General features: G+C 36.8%; 1 long non-coding RNA gene across 1 annotated transcript; it reads left to right on the top strand.

The window, feature by feature from the left end:
• The first annotated feature begins 4,041 nt into the window (after nucleotides 1-4,041).
• On the top strand, nucleotides 4,042-10,581 carry LOC124236935 (uncharacterized). The gene is made up of 3 exons (XR_006887890.1): nucleotides 4,042-4,167; nucleotides 4,749-4,853; nucleotides 10,526-10,581. It is a non-coding gene; the product is annotated as an uncharacterized LOC124236935 (long non-coding RNA).
• The last annotated feature ends 346 nt before the right edge of the window (nucleotides 10,582-10,927 follow it).

Raw genomic sequence — 10,927 nt, 5'->3', positions numbered from 1 at the left:
TCAATTGGACAGTAAGCTCTGTACCGCCTTTCATCCCACTAACTTTAAAGTCAATATTCCATGTTTGATCTTCATGTCGTTTAATTTCACAATATACAATATCTTTCCTGTTATTGTAAGTTTGTAGTAAGTACATCTATTTTATGTATACATATACACATATTTATGCATACATATGTGTATATATACAAATGTTATGTTTTACCTATTACATATCTAAGATTTTGTTATATTACAGACTTTTAATATGGGACTTTTATGAAAACACCTTCTTGCCTATGGTGAAAACAACTCTTCTGAGTTTGTCTTGATACTAGACCAAAATAATGTTAACACAAAATAAAACAGCAGTTCATGTACAGGTGCTTTTTAAAGATTTTTATGCATCTTGCCTTCATTAAACCTTACCATAACCTTATAAAATAGATGATTATTCATTCTATTTTCAGAGATGGGAAGTGTGGCACATAGAGCTTAAATAACTTGACCAAGGTAGTTGTTTGGCAGTGACGAAGTGAGGATTTGAACCCACGAAGTCTGGCTTTTGAATCTGTCTGCTTCCCCGTACACTACATTGTCTCCCCAGGTATGAATTAAAAATGTTTCTACGAGGTAACTTCAGGAATAGATGAGAGAGTATAAAAGTTTTATTTTTAATTATCTTCCAATAAAGGAACATTAAAAAGTGGCATTTTTGCATTAGGGAAAAAGAGAGCATCCTGTATATGGTTGGCAGGAGCTGTAAGATAAGGAGTCTATAAAGTTATACCTGCTTATTTTGGACTTGAGTGTAGTGATTTGGGGACAAATTATTTCCAAGCTCCATATATTTCCTTTCTGACTATACTGGAATTCATAAACCCCAAACTGATATTTAGAAACTGCCAACATTCAGCAGCCAAAACACATACATTCAGCAAACATGTTTTAGTAGACTGTTAAAAGACAGAACAAGGGAGATGTATAGCAGGGGCAAAAGAGTGTCTCTCTGGTGGTAACAGAGAAGAGTATATAAATCAATCACTAGATTGGGCAAAGAGATCCCAAACCCAGAAACAGCCTGCAGAAAGACCCTGACTCAGTCACCATGGCTGGGCTGCTGCTCATTTGCATGATTGCTCTCAAATCAATTTCTTGCCCTTCCTCTGCTCTGCTCTGAGTTGCTAGAGGCTAGTATCAGCAGTATATCCTAAGCTCCCGTGCTCACTGGCTCTGTCTAATGTCACAAGGAGAGATTGGAGGGTTGAGAGAAACAAGCCAGGGCATATTTTCCCCATTTTTTTCTGTTTCTGTCTGTGTCCCTGGCAAAGGCTCTATTTCCTCTGTGCTTCTAGTTCCTGGCAGCCCTTCTTATGTTGTGACAGTTCCCACCTAGGGCCTCAGATTCCTGAGCTCTGGTAAACAGGGGATGGTGATGGCTTCCTTTTCTTGCTAAACTCTGGATTGTCTCACCATGCCCCACCGTTTGCCCTTTCAGCTCATCTAATAACTTTGTAATGGTTCTCCATAATACATTACCTACATTGAAATTTCTGGTCTAAGCTTTATTTTCCTCACTGCACTCTACTGATACAATTTATTTTGGTAAATAAGCAGGATAGAACTTATAAGAAAATAGCCTGTTATTTTCAGGTGCTTACGGAAATTCCAGGTATAATTCATTAAATAGATATTTTGATTCATTAACTAGGCATGGAAATCAGAAGAGAGGCCAGCAGGGATGTTAAAAGAGGGAGAATTATCAGCATATTGTAAATGAAATCTCCTAGAGGCAGAGCATAGAGGAAAAAAATGGCTAAGGATAGATGTTCTACAGGAATCAAATCAAGAGGTGAGCAGATAAAGAGAATTGGTAAGGAAATGAGAGAAAGATGATAACAAAGAATATATATAGTATTCACCAAACATAAAGTATTCAGAGAACTCCAATGGAGATAGGGGCTGAAAATTTTCGACTGGATTTGACCTTTAGAAGGTAATTGGTCTGTTTGATAAAGACAGGGAAATTCGGGGGTGGAAATAGGATAACTATGGAGATCTATTGTTTGAGGAGAGGGAACTGCTAAAATAAATAATCAAATGAAAAGTATTAAGGACTGAAAAAACATGATATATTTTATTCCATTCAGAATTTCTCAATCTTTTGAGCAAAGCATTTGATAATGTCATTTGTAGCAACAATACAAGTTGGCTTGACCCTTAGAAGTACACAAAGGAGGGTTGTTGAAGGTTCTGGTGAGAGTAAATCAAAAGACCAGACATGGATCCAAGGGCAAGAAGAACGTGAGGCAAGGAAAGAATTAGAAGGATGGAATAAATTGTTGTTCCAATGGTCTGGGTATCATTAAGGTATAGAAGAGGAGGTGTTCTATCACCTGATGGAAGACGATAGCACGGCTCATGACTGACGTAGGCGTAGGACAAGGAACAGCCACCATTACAGATGGATAAAAGAAAAATAATATCTTTTAGGAACAAGAAGATGTATAGGACAAGGAGATAAATAAAATCATCTGTGTAGAGGTTGAGGATGAAGGAAAGTTTATTTATGATGGACTAGGGGAGCCTATGACCACGATGGTACGGGTTGTAAGAAATGTCAATAGTGGGATGGTGAATTCATGGGCAAAATGTGTGAGACAGTGTAGAAAGGATAGAGTGTGACTTAATTATAGTCATGATTTCATTTTGTCTATCTGGTAGTTCTGAACTGCTCCAAGTTGCTGAACATCCCAGGGCTCTCTTTCCTGCCTCAATTAATATGGAGGCTTGGAGCACTTTATACTCTTTTAAATTATCCGTATTGATTTTTTAAATCGCATCGTTACCTGTTAAAGTTCTATGCACTTGAGTACATGTATGTGTATATGTGTGTATGTGTGCTTGCCAACCTGCCTCAGCCATTACAAAGGGCTTTAAGGAGAATATAGAATGCCTTTGTGAATTAGGTGCCCAGCAAAAGCACCTCAGAAATTTAGGGAGAAGGTAGTAGCAAGAAGTTTTCTCTGTCAGCTTTGTTTTCTGTATGGTTTATAAAGGAATTTTTATCTTACGTACTTACAAATGTATATAAACAAACATACATGAAAGAAAGAGAAAATAGATTAATTATGAGCTCTAGAACTCCATTTAATCGTGTGATTAAGGAAAACAGTAAAAGCTAATTATAATTTAAGATTATCTACCAGACATTTTGATGGTTTCTGACTCATGATGCCAATTTGGTGATCTTCTCATACATCTTTGAACTATTCTTGTCTTGTTTTTGCCAGGTGTCTCTAGAGAAGGCCAACTCATCAAACCAAAGTGTGTTTAGCCAGGAAACACTGCAGATTAAAAACATCATTAACCTTTCCAAAAATAATTTGAAAAAGCTTTTGGATTATAGATTTAGATTATTTCACACTACATTTCCTTCCACTAACAAGTATAAATGTCATTTGGCAGAGTTTCAGAAAAACCATCAAAGCTTAAATCAAACATTTGCAGAATGTTGTCTCTATTCATGCAAGTGATTCCTGAACACTGTGCAATAATTTATTTGCATTGCTTCCAAGAAAACATTCCAAGCAATGTTTGAAAGAAAATAAAATCCTAATCTTTTACAGTTCCGCTGAAGTGAGTTCCAGGAAGGAAAATCAAGCATGAAGTTCAGTTGCTCTACACAAACCATTTACTCAAGTTTATCCTAGGTATGTAGTTAGCTACATAAGCCTGGGCACAAAGCCATAGGTATCTTCAGGTTGAAACAACTCTCTGTACACTCTTTCCAGAAATTCCCTGTTCTTTAGGCATAAGGGTCAATGAACTGAAAGATTAGGTCAGGTGCTCTAAACAACAACAAAAACTCTTGAAACTACGCACAAGTTTTTCTAATAAAAGGGAGACAAATAGTTCTGCCAAGTTCTTTTACATCTTGCGTTAGGAAAAGAAAACAACAAAGCTGAAAGTATAAAATAAGAAACATAGACCCTTGGAGAGATGTATTTTAGCAGTTCTTTTATGCTTTTCTAACTATACTATTTTTTCTATATTAGATAAATTTATTTGGGATTTATAGAGGGTGCATACGCTTGCTCACAATATGGAAAAACTGAAGCAGAAAATAAAGACAAGAAAGGGAAGATTACAGAAAGAAAGAAAATATGCTAGTACTTTGTGTACTAGGTAATGTGTTAGACGCTTTTGTAAATATTTTAGTCTACAATTTTCTAAAATTTTTACTAATTCTACTGTATTTCAATGGGGTACATGTTCTCAATGAATTTATTTTAAATGTCAATCATCTGAAACAGAGTAATGATTCAAAATTTTGCTTTTGAAGGCTATTAGGAAAAGCATCAATGCTTCTAGAAGGCTGGATAAATTTCTGAAAATGTTGAAAAAGGTGGAGGGAAGTTTGGGGAGGAGGAATATAAATATCACGCAGTATAATCTTCCTGTCAATGCTTGAATTCCTTTTATAGCCTTGATTAATATTTGTCGGCTGTATGTTTCCTATGGCTGCCATAACAAATCGCCACGGACTTGGTGGCTTAAAATAACAAACTTTATTCTCTCAGAGTTTTGGTGGCCAGAAGTCCAAAATCCAGGTGTCAGCAAGAACACACTCCCTATAGAAGCTCTAGGAGTGAATTCTTTCCATGCGTCTAAATTCTGGTGGTTGCCGCTTACTTGGCTTGTGGCCGCAGCACTCGAATTTCTGCTTCCGTCTTCACATCATCTTCTCTTCTGTGTGTCTCTTGTAGGGACCTTTGTTGAATTTAGGGTCCGCCTAGATAATCTGACCTGGATCTCCTCATCTTCTGACCCTTAACTTGATTACATCTGCAAAGATTCTTTTTCCAAATAAGGTAAGTTTCATAAGTTCTAGGGATTAGGATGTATATTTATCTCATGGGGGGCTACCAATAAGCCCACTATGTCTACCATCTGTAATGCATCAGGTGAAAAGAACTGATTATCTTTCAAGATGACCTGCTAAGGCTATGATGCTAAAATCTGCTTTCCCGTAGTTTCATCATAATGATTCCAGTTCTACCATTTGGAGTCCCAAAGAATGAATGTACTATCTTTTCTAGAACATAATTTTCCAAATATTTGAAAGTTGCTATAATTTCTCCTGAAAATGATTTTAGTTAAAATTTTGACATTCCTGAATTTCATTTCTTTATGACTTCATTTCGGGGATTTTCTTTTTTATCTTATTCCTAGTGAGTCACTCTGCCTCCTTCAAGACTCACCTCATAGGTACAACTGAATGTTTTGCTATCATATTAATCACAAAATGCCACAGTGTGTAATATAATAATATATTGCCTCTTTGCAGCACATTATTCTATTTCATTATTTATGGATGCTTGAGGATAGATGTTTTCCCCAGACAGGTTGAATTTAAAGGATTTTAAAAAAATTTACTGCTATTTCTTCTATTTGTGCTAAATTTCTTTGGTAATTTATGGCAGGTGTCATTCCTATTCTCTCAAGAATTGGTGAAACCCAAACAGAACTATTAATTTTGTCCTCGAAAAGGCACATTGAGTGATCTTAGAGGCAGTAGAGAGCTACAGATAAAGCATCATTACACATATTCTGTGGAGTGAGAAAACACTGCAGAAGGAAGGACACACACACACATACACAAGAGAGTTGATTTCTAATGGAGTGACAAATGAAGAAGTGTTTTGATATAAATTTAGTAGAAAATAATTTAGGAAGAATAGTAAAAATTATTTGTTGAAATATGCTGTTACTATTTAGATAATTCCACTTGAAATTATTCCTTTTTGTCATTCTAATTCAATTCATGATAAATGTAAACCATAATTGAGGTTTTTAAAAATGTAAAATCTGCCAAACTATTGTCACCTTAAAATATATTAAAGGTAATCCCAGGCTTTTGGATTTTCTGAGAGCTGAATAATTAATATATTATCAGGAATATAGTGTCACAAATATTCTCTTATTTCACATTGAAATATGGGCAAAATATTGCCTGAAATATGTTCAAATGGCCCTTCCCTTAGTTTCAACAGAAAGGATCATGAAGTACATAGTACAGTAGACATAGGCATATATGAAATATTGTCACTTTCATCTCCAATCTTCTTTCATCTCCAATCTTCCACCAACATACATGGCATATTAACATCAAGGGCTTTGTCTCTTGGAGGTAATTAATGCATCATAAAACGACATGAAAGAGTAGCCTTGGTATTGGTTACCAAGGAATTTGGTTTGACAGACTATACTAACTAACGGAAATACTATGTACTGAAATAAACACAGACAAGAGGATAATGAATAGAACAAAATATAATTGTGTTCTTCATGTAAACTCTAAAATAATGTTCCTGACCAGGAGGTAGCTTTCTGCCGAGTGGTGATCCAAAACTACAGATGATTATTTTCTCTTGCACTACACACTTTCCATTCCTGGTGTCCAAGTTCTCTCTTCTCTTCTGTATCAAACCAAGGAGAAAAGAGCATGAAGAATTGAGAGCACAGGTTTTTATGGGCTGGCCTGGAAGTGGGGCATGACGCTTTCACTCATGTTCCATTGATGAGAATTTAGTCACACAGTCACACACAGTGGCTGGGGAATCTGGGGAATGTGGTCTAGCGTTTTGCTCACAAAGAAGAGAAAGTGGGTTTAGAGAAGTGCTACCAAGCCTCTGCCATACCAGGCAAAATACTTCACTGAAAAATATCATTTAAACGAGTTTCTTGGTTTTAGGGAGTATTGTAATCCATATAATAAAAGTTTATTATTTAGGAATCAGGGAGAGCTATGTAATTGCAGGGCTCAGTGCAAAATGAAAATGTGAGACTCCTTGTTCAAAAAGTAGAGAAATTGCCATTAAATATACTAACATATAAAGCTTTTTACTTTAAAAATCTTGTATTACCTATAGACATAGTAGGCAGTAATAGTGATGCATACTTTTAATAGTGTGTACTAAATCTAAACTCCTGCTGGAAAAAAAAAATATTGGGAAAATACATAAAACAAGTCTTATAAGGTCTTAAGACAGTAACCCAAACAGGCAGGTCTTGAGTGACCATGATCCCTGAAACAATGGAAGCCCATAAGATTAGTCCAAATTTGGATTTTTCCTGGAAGGCGTTGTCAAAATTGTAATTGAGGGATATTGTATTCAATCTGAAAAGTGCAGTGTCGAAAAGGACACAACACAGAATGCTCAGGGCTGCCCAAGAAGCCAGGACGTGATGAGCAAAAGTCCAGAAAGAAGGGATTGTTAAGGCAGGTACAGGGCATGTATTCCAAGAAACAAGACAGGAAACAGTCATTGAGAAGCTGAAGAGTTGAGAGAAGATTTCAGCAGCTGTATGATCCTGAAGAGAAAAAGGATTTCCCACCCCATCATGGTGGAAGCATTCAGAAAACACCTCAGACTTTCAGTTGAGACAATGGAAGGGCCCCAACTTATGAATGATGGTCACTCCTCAAGAGCAGTGGTTGTGCTCTACCATGATATGTTACATAGCATGATATTTATACCATATGTGAGCTACCCTATAGAGAGGTTCATGTGGCAAGGCCTCCAGCCAACAGCCAGTGAGGAATTGAAGCACTCACACAAGTGCCCAGGAGGAAGTGAATTACGCCAAGAATCATGTGAGTAAGCATGGACATGGGTCCTTCACTGTTAAGCCCTAGGAGGACTGCTAGTCTGCTAGCTGGTTGCAGCTTTTGAGAGCCTTGGAGGCAGAAGGTCCAGCTAAGCCATTCCTGGATACCTGGACTATGAGAAGTACAAGATAATAAACGTTGTTTAAACCAGTAAGTTTTGGAGTAATAGTAATAGATACACAGTAATAGAAAACTAAATTGGCCATACTATAAATGTAAAACTGAAATAAACTAGCCTTAACCAAGACTCAGATCCAGCCTAGACGAATGAAAGCGAGCTGCTGGCATTCTGGCTACCAAAAATAACATCAACCAGAACCTCTGCAGTTTTAATGCATGCTATTTGGCATCTGTTCAAAATTTATGAGATATGATAAAAACAGGAACAAATGACTGACAAACCAGCGAAAAAATAGAGCAGATCATAAAAAGAGACCAAAAGTTGATTAAAAATTCAGAATAATCAAACAATGACTTTAAAATAATCAAGTAGGGGACATGTAAAGCATGAGTGTGTCTTTAAAACACGTAATGGAATTTTAAAGTATAATTTCAAGCTCTAAATGCACATTTTGGAAAAGAAGAAAGATTGTACATCATTGATTTAAGCTTTCAGTTCAAGAAGCTTGTAGGGGAAAGAAAACTTAAGCCCAAAGAAATAGAATAAAAGAAATAGTAAAAGTAAGAGTAAAATGCAATGAGATAGACATAAAACATAAGATAGATCCAGAATTTGATCTTTAAAATTTTTAATTAAACTGATAACCCCTTCGCAAGTCTTATCAGGAAAACAAACAGATAACACAAGTTGTCAATATCAGAATAACAGAGCATCACTGGATCCTACAGATGAAAGGATATTATGACGAAAGTTTAGCAATAAAGTTAAAATTTTCCAAATAATAGACAAATTCTTAAAATACATAGCTCACAAAACTTGGCATTGGAATAAATAGATAATCTGAATGACCCTATTTAAGCAAATTGGATCTGTAGTTAAAAACCTACACACACATGTGCACACACCTACCTTTAAGCTCTATTTGAATTTTGACTCATTTACTGGAAACTTAGGCTTGAGCTGCCCCAATTTAATTAGAATTACACAAAACAGAACAACTCAAAGTGTAGAAAGCATATTCCTTCTAAGAAGGAGAAGTACTAGATTAAGTAGTTTCCTAATTAAGAAAAATTGGAGAGTAGGGACAAATTAAAGTTCTTGGACATTGGCATTTAGTCTGAGTTTCTGCACGCTCAAGGTGCATCTGAGTCACCTGGAAAGTTTTTCAAAGTGCATACTCTTGGGCCCTAAACAGAAAGTCCCTGATTCAATAACCCTAGTACACGACTTGGGCATCTAGGTTTTAATAAACTCCGAGGATGCTCTAGTATACATCAAGGTGGTCTACGATGGCGTGAAGTTTTGCATAAAAATTGTAGTACTAGGCAAGGAAGTATCTAATCTTTCTTTGGAATTTCCATGGGTCATATTTTACAATCCTAATAGGGGAGTCCATCAAGAAGGAATTGAAAATTGTATCTGCATACATTGACATGACTGGAAATGAGTATACATTTCTAAAATGTAATATGACTCTGTGTCAAAATTCATAACCTGTGACTCAAAAATGTATAAATTTGTGCTACTGAGCCATGGTTCATTGATTACTATATATAATAATAATAAAATGCATGTGGTCACGGAAGCTTCGCTAAGTCTGTAGTGCAGTCGCTGGTATATTTCATGTGCTGAGTACATGTCAGCTATTATTACATGTGCTTTTTTGAGGCAAAATATGTGTTGACAGAAACAGTGGGAGGGACGGTCAGACTATTAACAGATTTACCAAAATGTTACCAGTGCATGCTTGAGCAATATGATTCCCCAATTTAAACTTTATGTGTCTCCATGTTTATTTTCTCTCATTTTTTCAATTTTCTAAAAAAATGATAACATTACTTTTATAATCAGGAGAAACTTTCAAAAGAAAATTAGAAAATTGTAAGTTTCACTGAAATCTTGTGTGATAAAAATATTAAGATAGAATATACATGATGAGAATAATCACTGTATAAATTGTTCACTTAGGTGGAAAAATGAGAAAAAACAACTCCATGAATTCTTCAGCTTCCATTTTTCAGGAACACTGGACTTTGAGAGCAAAGGAAACTTTTGACTGGTGCATTTGTAGCATGATGGTCACAGTTATTTAACCTCATATTTTCTAAGTCATTCTTGTAGATTACCTCAAATTTATTGTGGTAGACTGAAGGATGACCCCAAAGAAGTCTGTTTTCGAATTCTCAGAACCTGTGAATCTTACCTTACAAGGCGAAAGGGACTTTGCAAATGCTGTTGAGGTGTGGAGATATCCTGTATGACATCATGGGCCCCATGTGATCACTGACCCTCCTAAGAGAAAGGTCAGAGGATCAGAGTCAGAGAAGACAATGTGACAAAGGAAGCAGAGTCAATGAAAGAAAAGTGACGACACTACACTACGCTTCTGTCTTTGAAGATCGAGGAGGGTGCCATAGCCAAGAGATACAGGTGGCTTCCAGAAGCTGGCAAAGGCAAGAAAATTATTCTCCTCTAGAACCTCCAGGTAGGACTGTTGCCAGCTCTTAGTTAATATCAGCTCTGATATTGATTCCCCTACAGTGAACCCAGCATATATGGGTTAAAACTAAAAGCACACATTCCCAGTTGTCTGGTTCTTTCGTTACACTCATGTGTAAATGCTTCTTTCTTTAACCTCTGACTCCCTGAGCTTTACAACCAAATAGGAGTTACAAACTGTTAAAGTCCAGACGGCTTCACTCTGGGCTGCCACTAAAGTTGTGGCTAATCACCTTGAAGTTCTTTTACAGAGAAACTAATGTCCAGAGAATATCAAGAAACCGAAGCTTCCCAGGCCCAACTCCTCGGCTTCCTGATGTCAGAGTCTACCTTCCACCATGGAGATAAAGAGCCAAGGGCGTTCATCTGAGAAATCCTTTGTCTCCCCTGCTGGAAGCAGCCCCAGACCAGGCCAACGGGAAAATGCTGACCAAGAAGGCCATGGCCCTCCTCCCCTAATTAAAACCCCAAATAAAAACCCCCACCCATTTCTTAACAGGGAGCTGGCAATCTTTGAGGCACTAGCCCTTGCTTTGCTCCCTCTGCCTGACAAAGTAAAGCTTTCCTTTTTCACTCAAGACTCCATTCTCTTTATTTGGATTGGCACTGGGATCAGAGATCCCAGATCAGATCACTTTTGGTAACAGAACCAG

This window comes from Equus quagga, chromosome 3, assembly GCF_021613505.1.
Source record: "Equus quagga isolate Etosha38 chromosome 3, UCLA_HA_Equagga_1.0, whole genome shotgun sequence".
In the NCBI taxonomy this organism is placed as follows: domain Eukaryota; kingdom Metazoa; phylum Chordata; class Mammalia; order Perissodactyla; family Equidae; genus Equus; species Equus quagga.
Note: the sequence above shows the minus strand (reverse complement) of the source record. Positions and strands in the feature narration are given on the sequence as shown.